At 30.7% G+C, this 23,915-nt stretch overlaps 1 pseudogene; it reads right to left on the reverse strand.

Annotated features, from left to right (window-relative positions):
- Positions 1 to 2,515: 2,515 nt before the first annotated feature.
- On the reverse strand, positions 2,516 to 7,024 carry LOC120206685 (annotated as a pseudogene).
- Between the last annotated feature and the right edge of the window lie 16,891 nt (positions 7,025 to 23,915).

Below are 23,915 nucleotides of genomic sequence, written 5' to 3' on the forward strand. Positions count from 1 at the left end.
ATACTGATACATCACAGAAATAAAATACCATCGGAGTACCTATTCGCCTCCTCAAGTTCCGTTCAATGGTGATTATGAAAGTGATCAGTTCAACCAGTGTAATCAATATTAAGGCGTGAATATTCGTGAAGTATATCGGTCCGGATTATTGATAAGTATTACAGTGTGGAGATCGGTTAGTGCGATTTAACTCAAAATCACGATAATTCGATATAAATTCATAATAATACAAATTACCATTTTACCCTTTTTGGGTTAAATTATTAAGAATTCTTCAGGAAAGCAAAATGTCAAAAATATCCCTGAATGCCTAAATGATGGAATCACTCTTGTTATATATGAATCTTAATTATTCTGATGTAAAGGTTCCTGATGCACCTAAATCCTAAAGAGTCATGAATTATCAATTCTAAATGCCTGATTAGATTCATTAGCAATCGATCCTTTTTAATAAAGACCTTGCCCCTAAAATTCGATCAATTTATATAAGCTTCAAGGTTTTCATTCCTGATAACTATCAAATGCCCGAAAAATAATTGGACACACTAGTGTGTCCTTGTGTGTTATATTTATCTTTTTTAGCTGATTTTAAAAACAATATTTTGTTTACTGATTTTCCTGAGTTCTGATTTTTGATATGAAATTTTTGATTATCTGGTACATGTTCTCTGGATTATCGTTATTGTAAAAAGTCTAATTTATGATCTTTTGATTTTACTAATGCTATCTGAAATTGTTTTATTGGGGTATTGTCTGGTAAGTGTCTGGAGATTCTGAAGTTCAGCTAGCTGATAATTCTTTTCATTTTCTGATCATTCATAATGGACTCCTAGATCCTAGAGGTCTACGGTAAATCCTTATGGATGTCTGTTTTGGGGATTTGCATTAGGTGTATAGTTGTAGGGTAACTTTGTGTTTTAAATAAAAACCCAATCTCTGATTTCTATTTTCCGATATATAATATATTTGGATCCCGATCTCTGATATCAGTGAAACATGAACTCATCACAAAAACCTGTAGATGCATGAATTAATAAGGAAATTTTGTGCTTGTCATTTATCTGCATGTCCTACAACATCATCTGGTAGTTCTGTATTGAGCTTCCCAAATCTCACTCTTTTACTCACAATTTCATATTAAAAGAATCGATCTAGTGTTGCTTGCGGAATACAATACCAGTGTAATTAGGGGGCATGTAAGTCGTGGTCTGTTTTCACAACTGTGTATGAAATTTGTTTTGATATTGTATGTTATTTAATTTTGTTTTATTGTTAGAAATAACTTGTATTTTACTCTAAATTATTTTTTATTTTGAAATGGTTTAAGAAAATTTTACTTTTTTTTTTTTATGGCGGGTCGCTTCTGTGGCCCTAATGTTACACCCCGGATCGGGTTACTCGTAACAGTTTGGGGGTGTTACATTGAGGCTATAATCGAGTTAAGTTTAAGTTTTCTTTTCTTTTCAAGCCTCTATTACGAGCTTCAGTTCATGATTTCGAGTTCAAGTCGAGCTTGAAGATTTTAGGCTCGCAAATTTTCAAGTCGAGTTAAATTTTATTTCAGAGTTTTCGAGTCTAGTCGAGTTCGATTAAGCTCGTTTGCTTCTCTATTCACAAGAATAATATCGAATAAACATTGGCTTGGAGCACTACAAAGTTGAAAATGCATTACTCGTATTATTTGACTACTTGCAGGGCATCCTAGACTAGGGAAACGAAGAAAATGAACAAATTTGGGTACATTCTCCATTCACTACAGCCCAATCGCCTGTTTTTTTTTTAATTGCCTTTATGGTTTATTGTTGTCTATTTGTGTCATTAGAACATTTAATCAAGTGCCATGATTTGACGGAATTAGGACTGTAAATGAGACGAGACAGATCGTGAGCTACTCGAGATTGACTCGGTCAAAACTCGATCAACACTCGAATCGAATGAACTCGACTCGAGCTTGAACTCGAGCTCGAACTCAACTCGAGCTCGAACACGACTCGAATTCTTAACGAGCTACTTAATACTCGACTCGAAAAACTCGCGAGCTACTCGAAAAAAAATGTTATATTATAATTTTAGATTTTTTAAAATTACTTTATTAAAAATATTAAAAATACATTATTGATAATTATAAATTTTTTAAAATATTTTTAAATGTAACATAATTTTTGTAGGTTCAAATTCGAGTTCGAGCTCGAGTCTCGAACTTCAATCGAGCTCTTAAATTTTTTTTTAGTTCGAGCCTTTTCGAGTTCGATATAAACTTAATAATTTTTAGCTCGCGAGTTTTTGAATCAAGTCGAGCCTAATTAAAAGTTTTCGAGTTCGAATTGAGCTCGACTCGGCTCGTTTACAGCCCCAGACGGAATACGTGCAAAAGGGACTTTTTGACCTGAATATAACCTTGATAAATTATTAGTATCAAAAACTATACTTGTTTTTATGTGAAAAGAGAAAATGGGCAATCCAATTTGACAATCACATGAACATCACCTAAACGCTAAACGGTAAGGAAAGGCAATGGGAATGAAGAATTAATGGGCAATCCAATTTGACAATCACATGAACTCACTGCTCAAGGGAATAAAGGTCTAAAGTTTCGCAATGCAATGAAATTTACAAAGGACTTGACATCCTCAATCAGCTCACTGCTTCATATCCTAATCCAGGCTACCTTCTAGTGGGGGCTAATCACTAACGAAAACCGACCCACGAGTCTAACGACTAACGGACATTTATATATTTACAAGCAGAGGAAACCAAAACATTAGAAACACCACCCACCACAAATACAGAGACGAAAAGTATTCACATGATCCTAGTCCAGCCTCTAACCCATTTACTAATTCACGAACAAGTCTTGGTTCTTCAAATCCAGGAGATGTATTTTAGTCTCCTATTTTAGGCAGCTCCAAAACCGAGCCAATGATTAGTGTTCCCTTGACTCTTAGCAGCCTCCATAAGTTCAAAAGTCAAAGACGAAAGCTCCCACAGGCAACAACAAACAAACAAGAGGTACTGAATGGGGAAAATAAAAATGTGTCCCTACTTTAAGAGTTAATCACAGTCCCTTCAATTTCAATAATAGACATGGGAAGTTTGCTTCCTGTGGTCATCTTTTTCACATCCTGGCTTGAACAGATTAAAATCCTTCTTACCATATTACAAAATTCCCTGCAAGTAAGAGGGTAAGATAAATTCTGGATGATGCTTCTCTTTATTACGAAAAGAAAAAAAAAGGGAAAAATTACATGCATCAAGTAACTTACAGCCATGGGTCATCGCCTACGAGCATCATATCCCCTTCGTCAGTGTAACAATCTCCCACTTATTCCTAGGGCGAAGCTGTCCCTTAATATCAAACATCTCCTCCAATTCATCTATAAGCTGATCATATCCTGTCAATGTGGCCAAGTCCACAGCACGACCAACAACCCCCTGCATCTGAACCTGTTCACATATGCAACCCAAAAGAGAGTTTATTGGAAATTCTTCAAGGTTGTAGATAGTTTTTCCAGTTGAATGAAAATGTTACTTTCAATACCTTAGTACGACTTCTTGTAGAATTAGAACTTTGCCTGTTCTGGATCTCTTTTGCCAGCACATGTAACTGTTCTTGTTGCTTCTCTTTAGAATCTTTTGAAATGTAAGATTTCTGATCAGAATCAGATGGTGACAGAATAGTTGGACCATGTCCTTCAGTTTGTACAGGCAGTCGCAATAGAAAGTTGTGTGGATGTCTTCTCCACTGGAGTTGTTGAGCTCACAGAGTGGTTTATCAGTTCAATACCAAACAATCGATAACTAGCCGCAGTCTCAGATTTCTTTAACTTTTCAATTGGATTAAAGGTTGAATCACCCTTCAGTTGTGGATTTGAAAGCCTGAAAGAAGAGGCCAACCACACACACTTTTGCCATCCTCCCTTGCATCGGAAACAGATGCTGAGAAACACTCATGCCAGAAGACAGCCAGCTTCCTTCATTTTGAATCTTCGAGAAAGAGCTGTAACTACTGTTTATCTGTCTGCGTGTGGCCATGGCATAATTCTCATTTCTTTTAGCTTCGCAGAAATGTTACGCAGAGTTGGATCATGGGAATGCATCACTCCAGAATTCCAAGGAGCTGATGCTGTTATCGACATATCTATATTATTCAAGTGAGCAAGTCAGATAGAACAAACATAAGTATAACAATAGATAAATATACAAGGAAAAGTGTCTTACATAGAGCAGGATTTTCAACGGGCGGTCGAGGCCTTTTGTTCTTAGCTGCATTCGGTTGAGCCAGAGCTGGTGGAATTGGAGCAACAAAGGGTTCTATATCCCATGGTGAAACCCTGTCAGGCCTCTGAATGGAGGCAGGCTCATCCCATTGTACCTGTTGAGAAGCATTAAGCAGTCTTAGATGTACATAACCAGCCTTAACAATTTAAAATAAAGTTGGGAAGTCATGTAAGAACAAGGTACCTTCAACGAACGCCATTTTGAATCTTTCCAGTGAGGAGAAGAGTCTTCAACCCCAACAATTGTTCCAGAAAACCTTATCAATCAAGGTATGTTGAGTAAGTACTTAAAGAAAGATTTTTCTTTTTTTTCCTTTAAAAGAAATCGCCACCGAGAACAATCATGTGGTTAAGTTCTAGTACCTTCTCTCAGGAGAATCTTCCCCTTCAAACCTCATCTTAAATCTCATGCCAACTGCAAACTTATTATTAAGGGCATCTAAATATTTGTTCAGCCCAATGATAAACTGACTTGTCCTGATATTTACATGAAACAAATGAGAAAATAAAATAATAATCTCACTTTTGGCAAATCTATAAATATTATACCTTGGCTTATAGTAGACAACAAAGAGGGACTGAGTTGAAACAGCGTGAGATGCAGTTGCAAGCACTCCTAAGTGCATATTCTGACTTGATATCACTGATGACGGCATGCTGCTCTGTTGACGAGCTACACGCCTAACTCCAACATGAAGCTCCCCATTCTGTCCTCTAGGGGACCAAGTATTAAATGAACAATTCATCAGCCACAATACAAATAAACACAAACAGCAAAGGGCAGATCACATGCAGAAAAACATCAAAGCGGACAAAAAGATGGGGAAAAAAAAAGATGACTACCTCAGGAACACAAAGGAATCACCAGCGACTAATCGCTTTGAAGTTACAAATGTACTCCATCCTGTTGTCAGCAAATGCCTCCTTGGTTGGCCTGATCAGTCAATCATAAACAATAAATAAATCATGATTTTCCCATTCATGGTGGAGGTACCTTTTACAAAAATGAGAGATCAAACATTAAGCCTTAAGTATCTCATATCCCAAATCCAGAGGAACTTTAATGTCAAAAGTCTGAATGAGGAAAACAATAAATAAGGTTTTCGGTTACCTCTGAATATATGCTTAAGCGCCACTCATAACCATGAAGATCCTTTGCAACCAATTCCTGGGTTGGCGTTGCCTGGTTCATGTCCTGAAAGAAAACCACTTTCAAAAATCAATATAATGAAAATCTCAGACAGAAAATTAGAAGGCCAAAACAAATAGCTGGATCTAGAACAGAATACCAGTGGAGGAAGGCATTCAGTGGCATGTTTTCGAAGAACAGAAAACCCTCCATGGGTGCTTGTATCTGAGGCTGTTAAAACCTTGCAGAATGAGTGGACGGTAGGTCTTTGAGGCTCAGGAGGGCATTCATCAGGAGTTGTTGGCTCAGGTTGCTACAAATGCCAAAACCATAATTGAAATCAATAATTTCAAACAACATAATATTGTTTTGGGGGGGGGGGGAAGAGAGAGGGAGAGAGAGAGAGAGAAACAAACTTCGATTTTTGCATTCATATACTGAGAGATGCTCAAACCAGAAAGGAACAAAATTGATTACTTACATTTGGTTCCGGCAACAAAGTAATTTGCGCATAAACTTCATCAGTTTCTTGTTCGGCCTAGAAGCAGCAAAGTTCATAAAAATTATCCCCAAATCAATCATGTTGATAGAATAATATACGATCTACTTTGTCTGCATCACATGACATTGGACTGAAAACCCTATTTATCTAGCCAGTAAAACTAATTACCCAAAAACAAAAAGTTATTCAAAGCTTAAGGTCTAGATTCTCTTCAAGATCAAAAACAATAAAAAAAATAGATCGAAATAAATATTCCACTTCTCTTTTTTAATTGTTATCCAATTGATCAACAACCAAACAGACAACCAAAACAAGGTAAATTGAAAAATCAGATATTGAAAATTACCAGCATCTGAGTATGAACAACACGGCAAAGAATCTTCGATGGAAGATTAAACAACGGAATCCTCTGATTCAAGTCCTGATTCGTGGACGCTTCCAACTTAAAAAAACCCACCAAAAATAGCAATATTTCAATCAACAACCCATTTCAAACATTTCCATAGAAACACAATTAATTTCCAAATAAAAACAAGCACGCAAAAAAGAAACCAGATCCAAAAAAGGAAAGGTGAAATAGTTGCCTGTTCCATATGCCCTTGAGGAAAATAGTAGACTCTCTCTTCCGTTCGAGGAACCTCCACCAGTGGTCCGGCACATAACTTCCATAACTCCATATACAGATCACCCCTTCCGTCTCCTATCACACAAAAAGGAAATAAAAACCTTCAAAAGAAAAATTCCAGAAAAAATAAATTAGACGAAGAAAATCTCTTTTTACCTTCAGATGATACATTATTTGTCTGCGAAAACGCTCCAACTCTATTCGCCATTGAACTCTAACTCACCGAGTCAACAAGCAGTAAAAGTGTCAGAGCAGCAATTTCAAAACAAAAAAAAAAACCTCCAAATCGCTTATTATATACACTTAATCACCAAAATAATTACAGTTAATAACAAAGCTTATCAACACGAATTAACTGCTCGACTCTTCGATTCCAAGAGTCGCGAGATCCAAATACCGTAACTGAAAACCGCTCAAACGGTTACAATACCGCCTTTACTTCACCTTGAGAAAACAGCTTTTGGCTTCAACTTTCCCACTTCTTTTGTATGAAAAAAAAGGCAGAGAAAGAATCCCCCTAAAATCGCTTCGCGCGCGTCTTATATTTAGCGGTTTTGTTTTGTTGTCTGCCTTTTATTTTAGGGTACATTACACTAATTATCATTAAATTTTATTTTTTTCCTCTTATTTCACTAATTATATTTTAAATTCATTTAATTTTTTCATTAAATTAATTTAATTAGTATTTTTTATTACTCAATCGTTTTCTCACTAAACAGTGTTATAAATAAACTATTATATAGATACAAATAATTATTTTGGTAAAAAAAATCATTTTTCTAAAACGATATCATTTTAATTCCCTTAAATACTTAACGATTGAGTGATAAAAAATACTAATTATATTAAATTTAGTAAAAATTAAATGAAATTAGAATATAATAAGTGAATAAGATAGAGAAAAAATTTTATGATGATCGGTTTAATTTACCCTTTATTTTAACTCTTTTTCTTCCTCTTTGGTTTGGTTTTCCTTCTTCCTGGATATAAATGTTTATCGCGTGTTTAAGTTTAAGGCTTAATTTAACTAACTCGCTGATTAACCCTGGTTACGGATTTAACCAGGAAGGGAGGTTAATGGGTCCCCGAAGGGTTAACGTGACGGACGTTTCGACGGCGAACGATGAAATTCCGTTATTAAACGACGTTATACGTACGGACGATCGGCGTGTGGTCAGGGGAAACGGGTGAAAGCATTAATGCGGTACGGACGTTCGCCGTTTGTCGCCGTCTCTTCCGTTGTCTGCTCCGAAACAGGCAACAGGGTTGGCTCGAGTTAACCCGGCAGAATTTTGGGGTATTTTTTTTAATTTTAATTCAAAGGAGACTTGAGGGATTAAATGTTTGCCCTCGGGAACATGGGGTGGTAATTACGAGATTCTATCATACCATTGTGGGCTCCACATGACCACGTGAGATGTGTTGGATCTTGATCCTTTAAAACTCATGGGGTAAATTACAAGGTTGATCTATCTTACTTTCTGTTTTTTCTTATTTTGATCCTTCATCTAGAACAATTCATCGGCATTATTAAATGAACCCTCATTTATTATTTTATTAAAAAACAACCCCAAACACAATTAATTAAAAAAATACCTCCAAACCACCCACGTGAAAAGCGGGGTCAGATCTCGCGTTTTACAAAAAAGCAAGTTTCGTGTACTTATGGTGTTATTTATCCAAAAATTAAATGAAGTTATATGTAAAGTTGATGGAAAACACAAGGTTTGACATCGCTTTTTATAGAACGCGAGGTTATCCTACGTGTAGTTTGGGAGTACTTTTTTAATTAATGTTTTTAAGGTTGTTTTTCTAATAAATAATATATAGGAATCTATCTTATTTTGATCATTGATTTATTAATTTCGTTGTTTCGATGATGTGGCGTGTTAATAAATAATTAAGCCATTTAGGATTAATGATTCGGTGAATAAAATAAGATATATTTAGGGATGACAACATATCAAGTCAAATTTTGAACGCATTCGAACTTGACCCAAAAATTAAAGTCATCCCCCGCGTGATTCGACACGGATTTAAGAGTGTTCCATCCAACTTAATATTTAGGTCAAAATATACACCTGGCCCTACGTATATTTTATATTAAAACTCATTTTTATTGAATAAAATAAAACCTAATTAGAAAAAAATAATAATACAAGAAGATGTATTACTCTAAATATATAAGATGATTATATTATGTCGAATTTGTTCGGATTGAGTTTTTTCGCCTTAAACATGATCTGACTTGAACCCAAAATTTTAGAAAATAATGACTCGATCGGGTTGAATCAGGTCTAAGTGAAATTGTCATCACTAGACAGATCGATAATATAAGTAATCAGAATGTAAATTTTACAAAATTGATTACCAAATAAAATAGACTAAAAATAAAAGTAACCTTGAAAAATAAAAGAAGTGTTGTTTTTTTTTTCAAGACAGTCTACAAACTATTCGGATTTTTTTTAACAAAATCGGTAAAAAATTATCGAAATCATTATTATTTTTATCGATTTTATTATTATTAGATGTTTTGCCTATTTTATTAACATATTCAGTAAAACGATACCGTATATTAAGTACCTCACAAGGTAATTTCCCCGTCAAACCGATTTGCCAAAATGGAGTTTACACGTTGTTTGGTTCAAGTGGGGTCACCTGTCCACGTGTATTTCCTTGTAACACGTTGTCGTTTTCGAATAAGTGACTCCGTTCCGTCATCTACTCGTCATCCATTTCTCATTATCAATAACTAATAATTAATTAATATTAATTGTTGAAATTATTAATATGACAATTTTTTATAAGATCATCAATAAATTTTACATTATCCATTTTCATTTTACATATCATATATTTAAGAAAATAATTAAATTTTCTAGTAAAAGAATTAATTAGGTATACTCTTACTTAAAAAATATTTTTTTTAAATTTATAATTATTTTTTTAGTTTTTTAAAATTAAAAGTCTATTTTAATTTTTTTGAAATAATTAATTTTTTTCTTCAATTTAATTTAATCAATCAACTTGGGTATCAAATTCCCCCTTTAATTTGCATCTTTGAAAATTAACTTAAATATAAATTATCTATAGGATAAAATCTAACACGCCAGATTTTCTTATGTGCTCTTCCTATTCCTCAATTATATTCATAAATTTCTAATTATTTTCAAATAAAAACTTATTATTTTATTAAAATTACGATAAGGTTTGCAATTATAATAACACATTAAATATAATTAAGATTTCTCCTATAATTATTGAGACAAAAAAATAAATATTTGAGGTTGCACGAAAACATACGAGATAAGATAAAAAAATGCTTAAAAAACTTGAAATATATATATATACGAGATCTGATTGCATCGGTAAACAAATTGCAACATGAGATCAAACTACATAAAGACCAATGACAAACGAAAATCAGAACCAATATTGAGAAAATTATCTACGAACGCAAATTATATATCTAAATTTAATATGATGGTCCAAACATAGATGTCAATAAAATAAAATAAACGATATCTTAATCAGTCGCGATGACGTCAAATTCAATCATGAGAAAATAAACAAAAAACCAAATAATAGATAAAGAAGACAAAAAAATGTCAAAGAGAAAAAAGTATCATAAAAATAAATTATTAATAAAAGAAAAAAATAAAAAATATCAATGATAAGCGATCAACACCTACACTATTGTTGATGCCGGTCAACCAAGGATATAAGCATGACGGAGTCACAACTTAGTGAGGGTGGGCACATGCCCACTATGAATCTGAATTTTTGATTACTTATTTATTTTACTGATGGTGTCCATCGTGAAATTTTTTGTGTCCACTCTGTAATCTGAGTTTTTCAATAGTTACTTATTTTACGGATGATGCCCACCTTGAAATTTTATTTGTACCCCCATTTAAAAGCTTTATATTGTTAATATATGTGTATTCATCCTGAAAAATATTTATGAATCCGTCATTGAATATAAATCGGATAATTAGCCTTTAATGGTGCGGATAAGCATGGTGGTTTAAGTGTTCAATAAAACCCTCTTCTTATTTCTTCTTCTTCTCCGTGCATGATGAAAAGACAAACCAATAAGCGTTAGTGTTTGTTTGCTTCGCTGTAAGGCCTAGATTTCTTATACTTAACTTTACTGCTTGACACTTGTCTCTTTATTCTAATTATTATTCATTTGGACCGACATTGTATGCTTTATTTTATGTTAATGTGTATATATATATATATATTTTCTTTTAGTTTTAAGGTTTCGTCTTATTAATTCAGGATCGATTTATGTCGTATATTTAATTTTGATAGGTGAGTCGTTCATAAATTTTTTTACATATATAAAGACTCGAATTCAAAGCATTGCTTAAATGATCAAATTATTTATCACTTGAACCAACACCTATCGATAAAACCTCTTTTTAATTAGCAGAAACATGAAAACTTTCTCTATTCTATTAAAATTATTAATTTGTATATAATTTTATTGTTTCTATTATCTACAAAAACATAAAAACACATTTTAAAAATCTTCAATTAAATAATTTTTAGATATGTTTTACAATTATTTAAAATGTTTAAAATAATTACTATTAAAGCTTAACAAGTTTAAGTAAAAAACAATAAAAACATTTTTTAATAAAGTACAAAAATAATCCCGATTATATGGTGTTATTTTATTGAGTCTTTCAATTATTAAAAGTTATAAAAGATTTCTCTAACTATAGGAAATTGCTTTGTTGATTACTCACTATTAAAAGTTACAAAATGATCACTTAACTATTCATATGTTTCAAACTTGTTTTTTTCTATTAAAGAATTAATGGTCGGCTGAGATGGGCGTTAACACGTTAATTTATATATAATATCAATTTTAGATTCTGAGATTGAATTTCACCATAGAGAAAATAACTTCAGTGACCAAAAATGCCTTATAATATACGATTTTAACATCGATATATAACAATTATATTTTTTTATTTCATTAAAAAGTTTGGATAAAGTACACAATGATCCTTCGACTATAGGAAGTTGTTTTGTTTAGTTCTCTGACTATTAAAAGTTACAAAGTAGTCTCCTACTATAGAGTGTTGCTTTGTTGAGTCTCCGATTGTAAAGTTACAAAATAATCACCCGACTATTCATATGTTTTAAACTCTTCATTTCCATTAAAAAGACAATCTGAGCTTGAGGTTAACCTGTTAACTGAGATATAAAAATTACTTAAACTATACTTTTTCTTTCTTTAATTCAAATAAGTCCTTAACTATTATATGTAACCACTTTAAGCACCTTAACTATTTTTTTCAAAATAATCCCTAAACTATACTCTTTTTTATTTAAGCCCTTGAAATATTTTTTGGTTAAATAGGTATATAATTTTATGTGATGTGGCAACATCTTATTAGTCAAAATTTTTCAATATTAAGACTTAAAATAATTAAACAAAATGAATAAAAAAGTTGACCTATTTAAAGAAATTATTGAAGTATAAATAAAAGAAAATAATGACATATAGGTCACTCACAAGGGTGTATATATATAGGGTATCGCAATCAGAGGGGTTTGTGTTGTAGGGATAATGATCCCAATGTAGGAATAGTGATAAAAAGGGGACATGCCGCTGATTCCCAGCCATCTCTACTAGGAGATGCTACCCTTCCGCTCTTTCTTATTGTTATCCTAATTAAATATTTAGTAGGGCTCGTTATTCGGCGGCCATTTAGTTGTTATTTTATTTATATTTTTAAAATTTTAGAGTCGATATCATCATAACCGATCAAGATGATGTTTTATTTGTTCGTGTTGATCATTCATGTTTTGGACTCTTAGTTGGATTTGGATGTTGTGATTTACATTCTTGGATGGTATTTTCACGTCGTTCAATTCTGATTTATGATTTGTAAGTGCTTTTAATAGCTTCATCTCATCTTGTGATCCCTTTGTCGATGCGGTTTAAATCTGCTCGCATCTACCTTTTATCTAAGTTTATTTTTGGTTAGATTTTTAACTTTCTCCTTGTATGGTAATTGTGATCTTAAAGTGATTAGTTTCTTCGTGTTTAGAAAAATTTCTTTATTATACGTTTAGTTTACGATTGTAGTTTTAAACCTTCATTGAAATTTAAATATTTTTTATTTTAATATATTGGTTTCTATCAAATAATAAATAAATATTTTATTCCTTAAAAATAATTTGCATAATAAAATTAAATACTTTAATTTTAAACTAAACTTTTCAAAAAATATTTTTAAATCACTTTTCAACAAAATATTAATTAATTTTTATATAAGTATTTAATGATTTATTCAATTATACATCATAAAAGATAACATAAATTCAGTCATGTGAGATACAAATAATAATAAATATTCATTGCTTACTTCATGCTGAAGTTCTTTACACCTCACCTTTCTTTTTTATTTATATTAAATTTCATCAATTTTATTAACTTTTCCAAACCGAATGAGATTAACTGAGGATAGTTCAACCCTTTAGAACAATATAAAACAACGAAAAAAAACAAAGAGAAATTCAGAAAAAAAACTAAAAAAATATAATAGAATATAGAAATAAAATAAATAAAAAAATAAAAATGATATAAATACAAAATATTTAATAGGATTATAATACCACAAAATAAATAAATAAAAATAAAAGTCATGGAATTCCTCGTGAGATGATGAAAGCAGTCACACCCTTAGGCATTTACTCAAAAATCAGCTAATATTATAATATTACCTGTTAGGTACCGTTTGCACAAATTTTACTGATCTAACATACTTTCTGACAGAGTGATAATAATGTGTTATAGAACACATCTTTACTTAGGTAGACCAAAGACGCATCCCCTGGAGCACGCCTTCCAGGGGAAATGTTGACATGACACCACGTGGGAATACACGTTTCAATGGTGCATCTCTAGAGTTTTTCATACCACATCAGATTCCCTAAAAACATTAAAAATATGTTTTAAAAAATTGAAAATAAACTATAGGGATTAACATCGTAATTTAATACATATTACTCAATGAGTTGAAGAACTTATGGGGTTAGTATATATAGGCATATGGAGTGTTTAAGTTATGTTTCTTGACAATGTGAGATAAAAGCTAAAAGGTATTCCTTACTTTTTTATCTCTATATATGAATATACTTATACACTATTTTAACTTACATTAGGTTATATTTTTATTAAGGTTTTTAATTAAGATTAGACATATTATGTATGTTAATATATTAAATACTTATTTTTTTAATTATTAGTCAAAAATTTTTTAACATAAATTTAAAATAATTCATTGACATATAAATGTATTATTATTGAATTGATTAATTACATCTATAATTTAAGTTGAATCTGTTAGGATTAAGAAGCTCGATTGACAACCAAAAATATTCCCAAGAGGGGTGAATTGGCTTTTTGAGAATTTTAGGGAGTAAGTAGATTTAAAGGGACAGAAAATGATGCACAAGGATTTATAGTGGTTTGATTTTCTCACCAAATTCTACATCCACTATCTAAGCTCTTCACTTAGGATTTTCCAACATCAACTAATTTTTTCTTTCTTTTTTCAAGACATATAGATAACTTTTACAAATTCCCTAGCTTTTCAAAGGCTTAGCTATAACCAAAACCCCTTTTCAAAGGATAAAAGAAGAAAACAATAAAACCTCTACAAGGTAAGTGTTTTACAAAATTAAGCTCACAAAAAACACACTTTTACAAGAGAAAAGAAAATAATAGTGAAAAGCTCTTCTTTTGTGTTGATTGCTTTGATAGGTGTTCTAGCCCTTCTTCAAGTGTTTTGAATTGTATTTATAGTTGGAATGAGGTTGTGGTCGTTTCTAGCTATTGGGGATGATTTCTAGCCGTTTGGGGATGTTTTCCCTCTGCAAAAATAAAATGCTCAGTACATGGAGTATCGGTACTCCAACAATAGGTATTTGGTACTTCTTTATTAATTTTAAATAAAACTAGTCGTTGGGCCTAACAGTACCGATATTGTGACCATAGTATCGATACTACTATGTAAAGTAATATCGATACCCTTTTAGGTATCGGTACCTATTTTGCATTATGAAATTTGAGTAAGCTGGTATATCGATACTACATTGAGAGTATCATACTTCTCTTTCCTTTGGTATCATACCTCATGAACAATATCGGTACTATTCATGCATATCGATACTGTAAGAATAGTATCGGTACTACGTAGTGAAAAAATGTTTTTGCTCAAATTCTAAGTTAATTGACTTTGAATTTTTTTTTTTTGAAAACTTGAACAAATTCAATTCAAGTCTAAAAACATTTTACCTTAATTTATTATCAAATATAATAAAACATAGTTCAACGAAATCTAATATAAAAATATGAAAAAATATTACTTTGTGCCATGAACAATGTAGATGCGAGTTTATATAAAATTTGTCAAGAAACTTAATAAAAAGGTATTAAATACTAAATTAACTTTTGAAGCTGATATATATAAATTAGAAAGTAGTTCGTAATCTTTTCAGCACAATAAGTAGATGCTTATGTTGAAAGTTTTGTTGTATGTAATTTTCTCTCTGATTTTGAATGGACGTGGTAAATTATTGATTTCCTCAAGTTACCCAATACTTATTTTACTTATTTCAAAGAAGCCCCACTTACATGACAAACCCTCGAGTTCTTCTTCAGTTACCCACAACAGGTGTTACAAGTACTTAACATATATTAAATTGTTTTACTTATTGATAATAATTAGTGTCGGTAATGGTATCAGAGTACAAATATGCAATACTTTTTTATCAACCGATGTTTGATAGAAATTGAGAGGTCGTAAGTCAATCGTTTTGCCAATGGAAAGTTGAAGCCAAGAAAATTTAAAGTATTAGCACACAAATTAGACAAATAGTGGGAATATGAAAGGTTGTCCTGTCGCAGATAGGGAGTTGGATGAAAGCATGTCCAATCCTTCAAAATATGCTTTAAAAATGTTGACTATTGTACTTAAAGACCTTCTAAAGGACGTAATCCCACACATATTGTTTGTCCTATTCCTCTATATTAAACATAGAACAATAGTAGTTCAAAGCTTAATATGTACAAGTTTACTAGCCACGGTTGATACACTTAATTGATAGTAAACTGATATACAAGCATCTCTCTATCATAGTTTTCAGCTGCTATTGAGTTTCTTGGAACAACACTAGATAAGCCATATACTCTGCAGACTAATGTGTACATCAGAGGAAGTGGGGATGAAAATTTAATTGGGAGAGAAATGAAAATTCATCTATGGTTTGATTCTACACAAGACTATCATAACTATGCAATTCCGTAGATCCCTACTGAGATTATGTAAGTGTGATTTAATTTGTTTGTAATTTTAGAAGCAAATTGATATTTCTAAATTAGATGAATTGACAATAATATCTAATAACTATCAAAACTATTTAATCTTCATTAATATAAACCTTAATAATAAATATTAACCAATTTAATTTAAAAATAGTATAAGTAGATTTATTAGATATAGAGAAAAAAAAAATTACCCACCTAAGATATTATCACTCAAATTTTGAGTGATTTTAGGTAAAAAGGCCTTGAGATTAGAAATTACCCAACTTGGATATATAGCATTTGTTTTTACCCTAGGTGAGAAATGGTGTCTTATAGGTAATATTATAATATTTGAGTATTTTTTTGTAAAAATGTCTTGAGATTAGAGGTTACCCACCTAGGATATAGCATTGTTGAACGTGGAGTACCCTAAAGCTAGTTCGATCCTAATATTCAATTGGAATTTACATATGAATTTATAGATTGTTCACAAAGAGTGATAGTGGTAAATTCGAACTCGACCTTACAAACTTAAATTTCTGAATCTTAACTGCTTGTTCCAACACTCGCTGGCAAGAAATAATATATTATACTATAGAGAAGATGTGATTAGGAATTAATCGAATAATTAAAGATGGGGATGCCTTAAAAATCACTAAAGAATTAGGGCACTATCGGTTGGAACCATGTGGAGACAATCATGGGTTTAAGAAAATTTAATCATCTTTTATTAGTGGAGCGTAAACCAACAATCTTTCTTCCTAAGCATCTTTTTAAGGTTTTTTTTAATATTTAAAATTTCCAACAAATGTGATTGAGGAGGGATAGAGGAGTAGTGTGGGATTTTGGTCCCCACAAATAATAATACAGCTTTGACTTCTACTTTGACTAGATTAAGAGCTCCCCAACCGTTGGATGAGGTGACTTGAAAAGCTAGTGTTTACCTTGAATGTTTGGTTTTAAAAAAAAAAAATCATAATACTAAAAATTATCCCCCAAAATTTATATGAATGATCATTTTGATCTATATTTTTTAGATCGTTTTAATGCCTAGTGTTTTAATTTTTTTTATCAAAATAGCCTACGTTGAATGAGAATCGTTAGGTGATTAATTATCAATATATGTTATTGATGTGATATACTCACAATAGTTAAATTATTGATAAGTTATATGACATATCAATCAATGTGATAAATGTCATAGTCATGTCATCTATGGTATGTCATATGATATCACATAAGATGACGATGTAACATGTAATTCTTCGCCCAAGATGATCATATGATATATGTTACATCATCTAAAGTTAGGGATGAAGTTATATTAGGCTCAAAGGGACTCTGGCCTAAACAAATTTTTATATTCAATAAATTTTAGTCTAATGTTATTTTGGTTCATATAAAATTAAATATTAAAATTAAAATATAATAATTTATTAAATAAGGGTTGAACTAACAAAGGATAATCCAATATTCTCAAATTTTAGTCTAATAACAATTTATGTCATTGTAAGATTAAAATTAGACAAATTAAACATCGTATTCTGAATTTTAAGTTTAAATACCTAATAAGTCATTGTATTCTTCTTTAAAAAATAGTTTTTTTTGACCCTATCAATATTTAGTTCTTGCTCTATTTTTACTTAAAGTGTTGATATGTCATATCTCACGTCACCCAAGACAATGACATATATGACATGTCGAACACTAAAAATATCATATCTATAATAATTTTTTGTCGTTAATTAATTAATAATTTTTATTTAATTGATGCCTTTTTGACAAATAAAAAATTGAATGCTGAAAAGAAAAAAAAATAGAGACTAATATAATTTTTAAGAAAAATATGTAAAACGTTAATGGACAGAGGGTGTTTTATTATTGATACTAGCAATGATTAGACATTTTTCTCAAAGACATGTGGTAAGATATTATTGGGTGCACGTGCGCATGATGTTTGTTTGAATATATACAGCAAAAGAACAGTATTCCTTTACCAACCAAATTTAGGAAATGAGGCAAAATTTATCTTCCAAAAAATTAAATTTTAGTGATGTAATAATTTTTTTTATAATCATCTGTATCTGATTTATTGATCAACTAGATTCGGATTAGATACTATGAGGTAATGGTGACTCCCCCAACCAATTAACTCTATTTGCAATAGTCAGGATTTGAACCATTGACTTTGTTTAAGGGATCTAGTGCTTCATCCCACCTGACCAACTAATTGTTGGTTTAGTGATGTAATAATTAATATCTGATCTATTAATCAACTAGATTCGGATCATGTACTATAAAGGTAATGACGACTCACCCAACTAATTTACTCTATTCGCAATAGTCAGGATTTGAACCATTGACTTTGTTTAAGGGATCTATTGCTTCATCCCACCTGACCAACTGATTGTTGGTTTAGTGATGTAATAATTAATATATGGTCTATTAATCAACTAGATTCAGATCATGTACTATAGAGGTAATGACGACTCTCCCAACCAATTTACTCTATTCGCAATAGTCAGGGTTTGAACCATTGACTTTGTTTAAGGGATCTAGTGCTTCATCCCACCTGACCAACTGATTGTTGGTTTAGTGATGTAATAATTAATATATGATCTATTAATCAACTAGATTCGGATCATGTACTATAGAGGCAATGACGACTCTCCCAACCAATTTACTCTATTCGCAATAGTCAGGATTGAACCATTGAGTTTGTTTAAGGGATCTACTGCTTCATCCCACCTGACAACTGATTGTTGGTTTAGTGATGTAATAATTAATACATGATCTATTAATCAACTAGATTCGGATCAGGTAGTATAGAGGTAATGACTCTCCCAACCAATTTACTCTATTCGCAATAGTCAGGATTTGAACCATTGACCTTATTTAAGGGATGTAGTGTCTCATCCTATCTGACCAACTGATTGTTGGTTTAGTGATGTAATAATTAATATCTCATCAAAGGGAGCTTATAAAAAAATTAAAATAAATAAATTGTGTTTAAGAAAGTGTTTTTCATCATAATTGTAGGGAAAACAATGTATTTATACAATTAATAATACCAATCAAGCGAGACTAACTCAATTTAAGAATTTATATTAATTATTTGTGAGTGAAAAAAATATTCAAAAACAAATCTAATTAAAACTTAAAATTAAAGAAGTTTTCTATGATAATTGTTTATATTCTAATTAATTAATTAAAAACCATGTCATGTAAAGGGCAAGAGATTGGTCAAACAAAAGAGGTACCGGTAACCACTAAAAACCATGTCAAATTCCATGTTATTACCTATCATTGGCTTTATTTATTTAATTTAATTTAATTTTTTTTATTTTATTTTATTTTAACATTACCCCAAATTGAACTCCAATTGGCTTACCAATCTAGTGCTTAAAATTAGGTCAATGAGGGATCTAATAATGCAACAAATCTACATATATATATATATATATATATATATGCACTAAGATGCTCTCAATTAGTGTTCCAAATTTCTATGTTTTTATGTACTAAACATCATTTATTAGAGGAAGATTATTAAAAATTTCAATTACTACTATGAAAATAATAGTAATTATAGTACGTTTGTTAATACCTTTGGAATAGAACGAGTGTGACAAAGTGTTGTGATTCAGAAATTTGAGCTTATAAGGTCAGTTCGATCCTACCACCGTCACTCTGGTGGGCAACTGTAAATTCGTATATATCTCAATTAGGTCTTAGGTATGTTCCGGCTCTAGACTGGGGGAGTCACCCTGACCTAAACTTTTTGTACAAAAAACCCTTTGAAATAGAAGAACATATGATAATACTCCCCTAACGTTTGATTAAATTTATTTTAGTCTTTTCTATCATTTTAGCTCTTAATGTTTATTTGGGACAAAACCCCCTATGTGGACAAAATCATTACTAACAAACGACACGCTCTAAATAGAGTCATTTTTTCCTAAAATAAATTTTGGATGACAAAATGATCCAAAAGAATAAATGATAAAATAATTATTAGTCAAACGTTAGAAGTATTATATTATTGTAGTCATTTGATGATCTTTAATAGTATCCCTCAAACTAAAATCTTGGTTTCGTCTCCGTAAGAGATGTTATATCTACCCTCAAACTAACATCTTGGTTTCGTCCATGTAAGTGAGAAATTATTGAATAATATGTTTAAAGTGTCTTAGATAATTCTTTTTTTTTTTGATAAAATCCATAAATACTTCTAATGATGATTAAATGTAGCCTAATGATGGTCTAATCTTAGATAATTTTATAAGAGTAATTTGTTACATCAAATGCACGTATAATGGAGGGATTCAAGTGATAAATATAGTACTTTAACTAAGCTGTGAATGTCACATCAAGTTGTCCAGTGCCTCATCGGCTTTGTAAGCCACACACAGTTAACACCACCATGATGCAAGTGGGTTTATTTATGTTAGTTTTTTTTAGTGTCGGTTTTAAAAAAAGCAATTATTATGATAACCTACTTGTTTATGTACCATCAACTTAATATAAAACTTACGAAATGGGGTCAACTTTTCATCAATGCTTTAGAATGTTTTCGTTAGTGTTTGATTATTTTTTGAATTAATATATGGTATCTGATCTATTGATCGACTAATCCAGATTATACTACAAAGACAATGACGACATTTCCAACTCATTTTATCCCATTCGCAAATGAGTATTGTGATTTTCAAGAGTCTTAAAGGTATAATATAAAAATGTTTAATATTCGATTAAATAGTTGTTTTAACTTTAACTTTTTTTTTAGAAAAATTTTGGCCTATAACATAACAGTTAATACTATAAAATAAGAGGGTTTTTATCTTAAAATAAAGTGTTGAGGGTTAAAATGTTCAAAAAAGAATAAGAGTCAAGTGACTGCGGTCGGTTAATGTTTGAGGTTTTTGGGCCTTAAAATAAAACGTTGAGGGCTAAAAACTCCAAAACATAAAGACCAAAATGATTATTTTAATAAACGTTATGTGCTAATTTTGACATTATGTCAACCCTTAATAGTATTGTGCAAAATTAAAGAAATGATTCCTTCACCAATCACATGTTAATTTATCGAGATGAAATTTTAGGATTTGTTTGGAATATTTTTCTAAATGAGCTTTTTCAACAAGTTTTTCAAACTTAAAAGTATCGTTTTTCAGTTTCTTGGTTCGAGTTATAATCATTTTTCAATGTATTTTTTTGTTGGAAAATGAGGTGTTTGAGATTACTTTTGCGCTTTAAAAGGATTTTAGGTCAGAAGCATCCCATAAGCATTCTTAAACGGTACAAATCTCTTAAATAGATTAAATGTTTGAATTTTGATGTTGTGAATGAATAAATTAAATTGAGAGAACCGTCTTATAAAATTACGTAATACTCAATTTGAATTAACCAATAAATAAGTTAAATATCGATGATTACAAAAAATTTATTGATTCAAAAGACCAGTTTGGTATTGCTCTTGAAAAATAACTTTTAAAAGTGTTGTAGAAAATAACTTTTAAAATTATACTTTTAAAAGTGCAGTTTAAAGTTATCTGTTTGAGATTGCAAATAAAAAGTTATTTTGAAAAAGATAAAATATCAATTTTAGACATATTATAATTAAAATATAAACATTTAAATTATATTTACATTTATTAATACTATGATATATAAAATATAACTCAAACTATAAAAAAATATTTTTAGATAATTCATCATAATATTTTTATGTACGAAATATTTTATTAAAAATATTATCAATACTTTTTAAAATTTAAAATTTAAAATAGTATTTTAATTATCTCAATTTTACCATAATCAATTCATTTATATTTAAAATAAAATAATTTAAATAATATATTTATCATTTTAAACCATTCAAAAAATTATATTATAAGTAAATTTAAAATAATTATATATGAAATATGTGAATTTAAACTGTAATAAAATATAAAAAGTATAATAATAATAAAAGTATATTTATAATAACTCACTATTAGTATTTTAATATATAAATCATAAATTTTTATTTATTTTTAATTAATTAAATAAATTATTAAAAATAAATTACTTTTAAAGATGTTGATATTGAATTATTCAAATAAAACGTAAGAAAATTGAATTTCAAAGTTTTTCCATGGCAATAAGGATAAAAATATAAATTTGTTTCCAAACAGAAAATTGAAAATGAAAAAAAGCTAGAAATTTTAATTTTACGGCTGATTTGAAACCATCGTTTTCACTATATTTATTTTTAATTTTTACCCGTTTAATATTAATTTTACGGTCAAAACATATTTTTTAGTTAAGAGTACTTTTAGGCAACATTACCAAATGGACCCTAAGTCATTCGAATAGAAAATTCAACTTGGGGGCCTACGGTTTAAAAAAGAACCGCGAGCCGGAGGTTGGGCTACAGGCCATTTAAGAGGGTGGGCCATCTCATTCAATTGGGCATGTCTTTGCCAGTTTGCCTGACTTCGTCATTTACTCCGATCGTACAGAGATGGGCATGGGTCGGGTTTTTGGTCCACCCGACCTGACCCGAGAACAAGGGATTATCCACCCGACCAAAACAAGATTTCACTTGACCCGAACCCGACCGACCCGACCCGAAATAACAATAAAAATATTATTTGCATTCATTAAAAACAATGACTTAATTAAAATATATATATATAGAAAAGGGTATTATTGTAATTATTCTTAAATATATAAGGTAAAATTATATATTTTTTGTGTTGGGTCGGGTATTTTCACCCTAAACTGAACCCGACCGAACATCACACTTAAAAAAAGCCGACCCAAACCCACATTTTAAAAAAAATCCAACCCGGTCGGGTCGGGTCGGAACCCGTCGGGTTCAGGTCCCTTTTCCATCCTTAATCGTACTATTACTACTGCTATTAGCAAAACCCTACCCTACCAAATAATTAGGAATTCGGGCACGAACCAAATTATCTCTGTAGTTGAAGAAATCGATGTTGTTCCTAAAGGTTACAAGTTCGAGCACCAGCAGGGATGAACCGAGGGGGAAAGATGGGGGCAGTTGCCCCGTGAAATTTAAAATTACTATAAATTAAAAAAAAATTCTATGTATTTCCAATTGAAAATCTATTTCATCCTCTTCTAGAATTTTAGTTCGCTCTCCTTGATTTTTAAGTGATCTCTCTTAAGTTTAAGTTTGTCTGTAACATAAAATTTCGCGTCCGTCCCTGAGCACCAACAGCTATACCAAGGTGCTTGAGTTTTCATTGTCAAATGGTTGAAAGTATTTAGAACGAATACCATTGTAATCACCTTAACTTCATAAAAAAAATAGAAATTCGGGTTCAAGCACCAATATCTGTAGCAAGGTGCTTGAACGTTCATTATTAAATGGTTGAGAGTATTTAAGCTTTTTTTTTGTTATCACTCAAGTTTACATACATTCTTTTAAAAAATGAAATAGACTCAATATTTTAAGTTTTGTAGGATGAAGTCGGATTTAAAAAGACATTTACATCAGTAGTAAAATTGAATAAAGTTTTTAACGTAAGTAGTTACGTTTGCAGAATATGTATATATTATTAACTATTAAAAAAGATTTTAAACAAATACACCTTATAATTACTTGGTTTATTAAAAATATATATTTTGTGGGACGAATGGATGGGAAATTAAAGGGTAAATAAAATTGATGATTCATTTCTCTTCTGCCTATCTTATTGTTGTCACTTATATTAAAAAAAATTATATTAAGATCATTTTTGTTTTTGATTTGTCTTATTTTGGTCATTGAGCCAATAATTTCCGTTAATTTCTTGATTTTACACATAAGAAAAAATAGTTAAATTTTAATTTGACACTTGAATTTTACACAAAATTTTAATTTAACCCTTTTTATTAGTAATATGAGGTAAGTACAAGGCAATATCTATTCAAAGATAAACTCTCAACATTTCGACATTGATCGCTCACACCCCTATCATATGTGGTGCTCAAACCCGGGTCCTCAGGAATTACAACAACTCCTTTACCATGGAGGTTCGTGCTCCTAATTTAACCCT

The sequence above is a fragment of the Hibiscus syriacus genome, unplaced genomic scaffold, assembly GCF_006381635.1.
Source record: "Hibiscus syriacus cultivar Baekdansim isolate YM2019G1 unplaced genomic scaffold, ASM638163v2 tig00013960_pilon, whole genome shotgun sequence".
NCBI classification, from domain to species: domain Eukaryota; kingdom Viridiplantae; phylum Streptophyta; class Magnoliopsida; order Malvales; family Malvaceae; genus Hibiscus; species Hibiscus syriacus.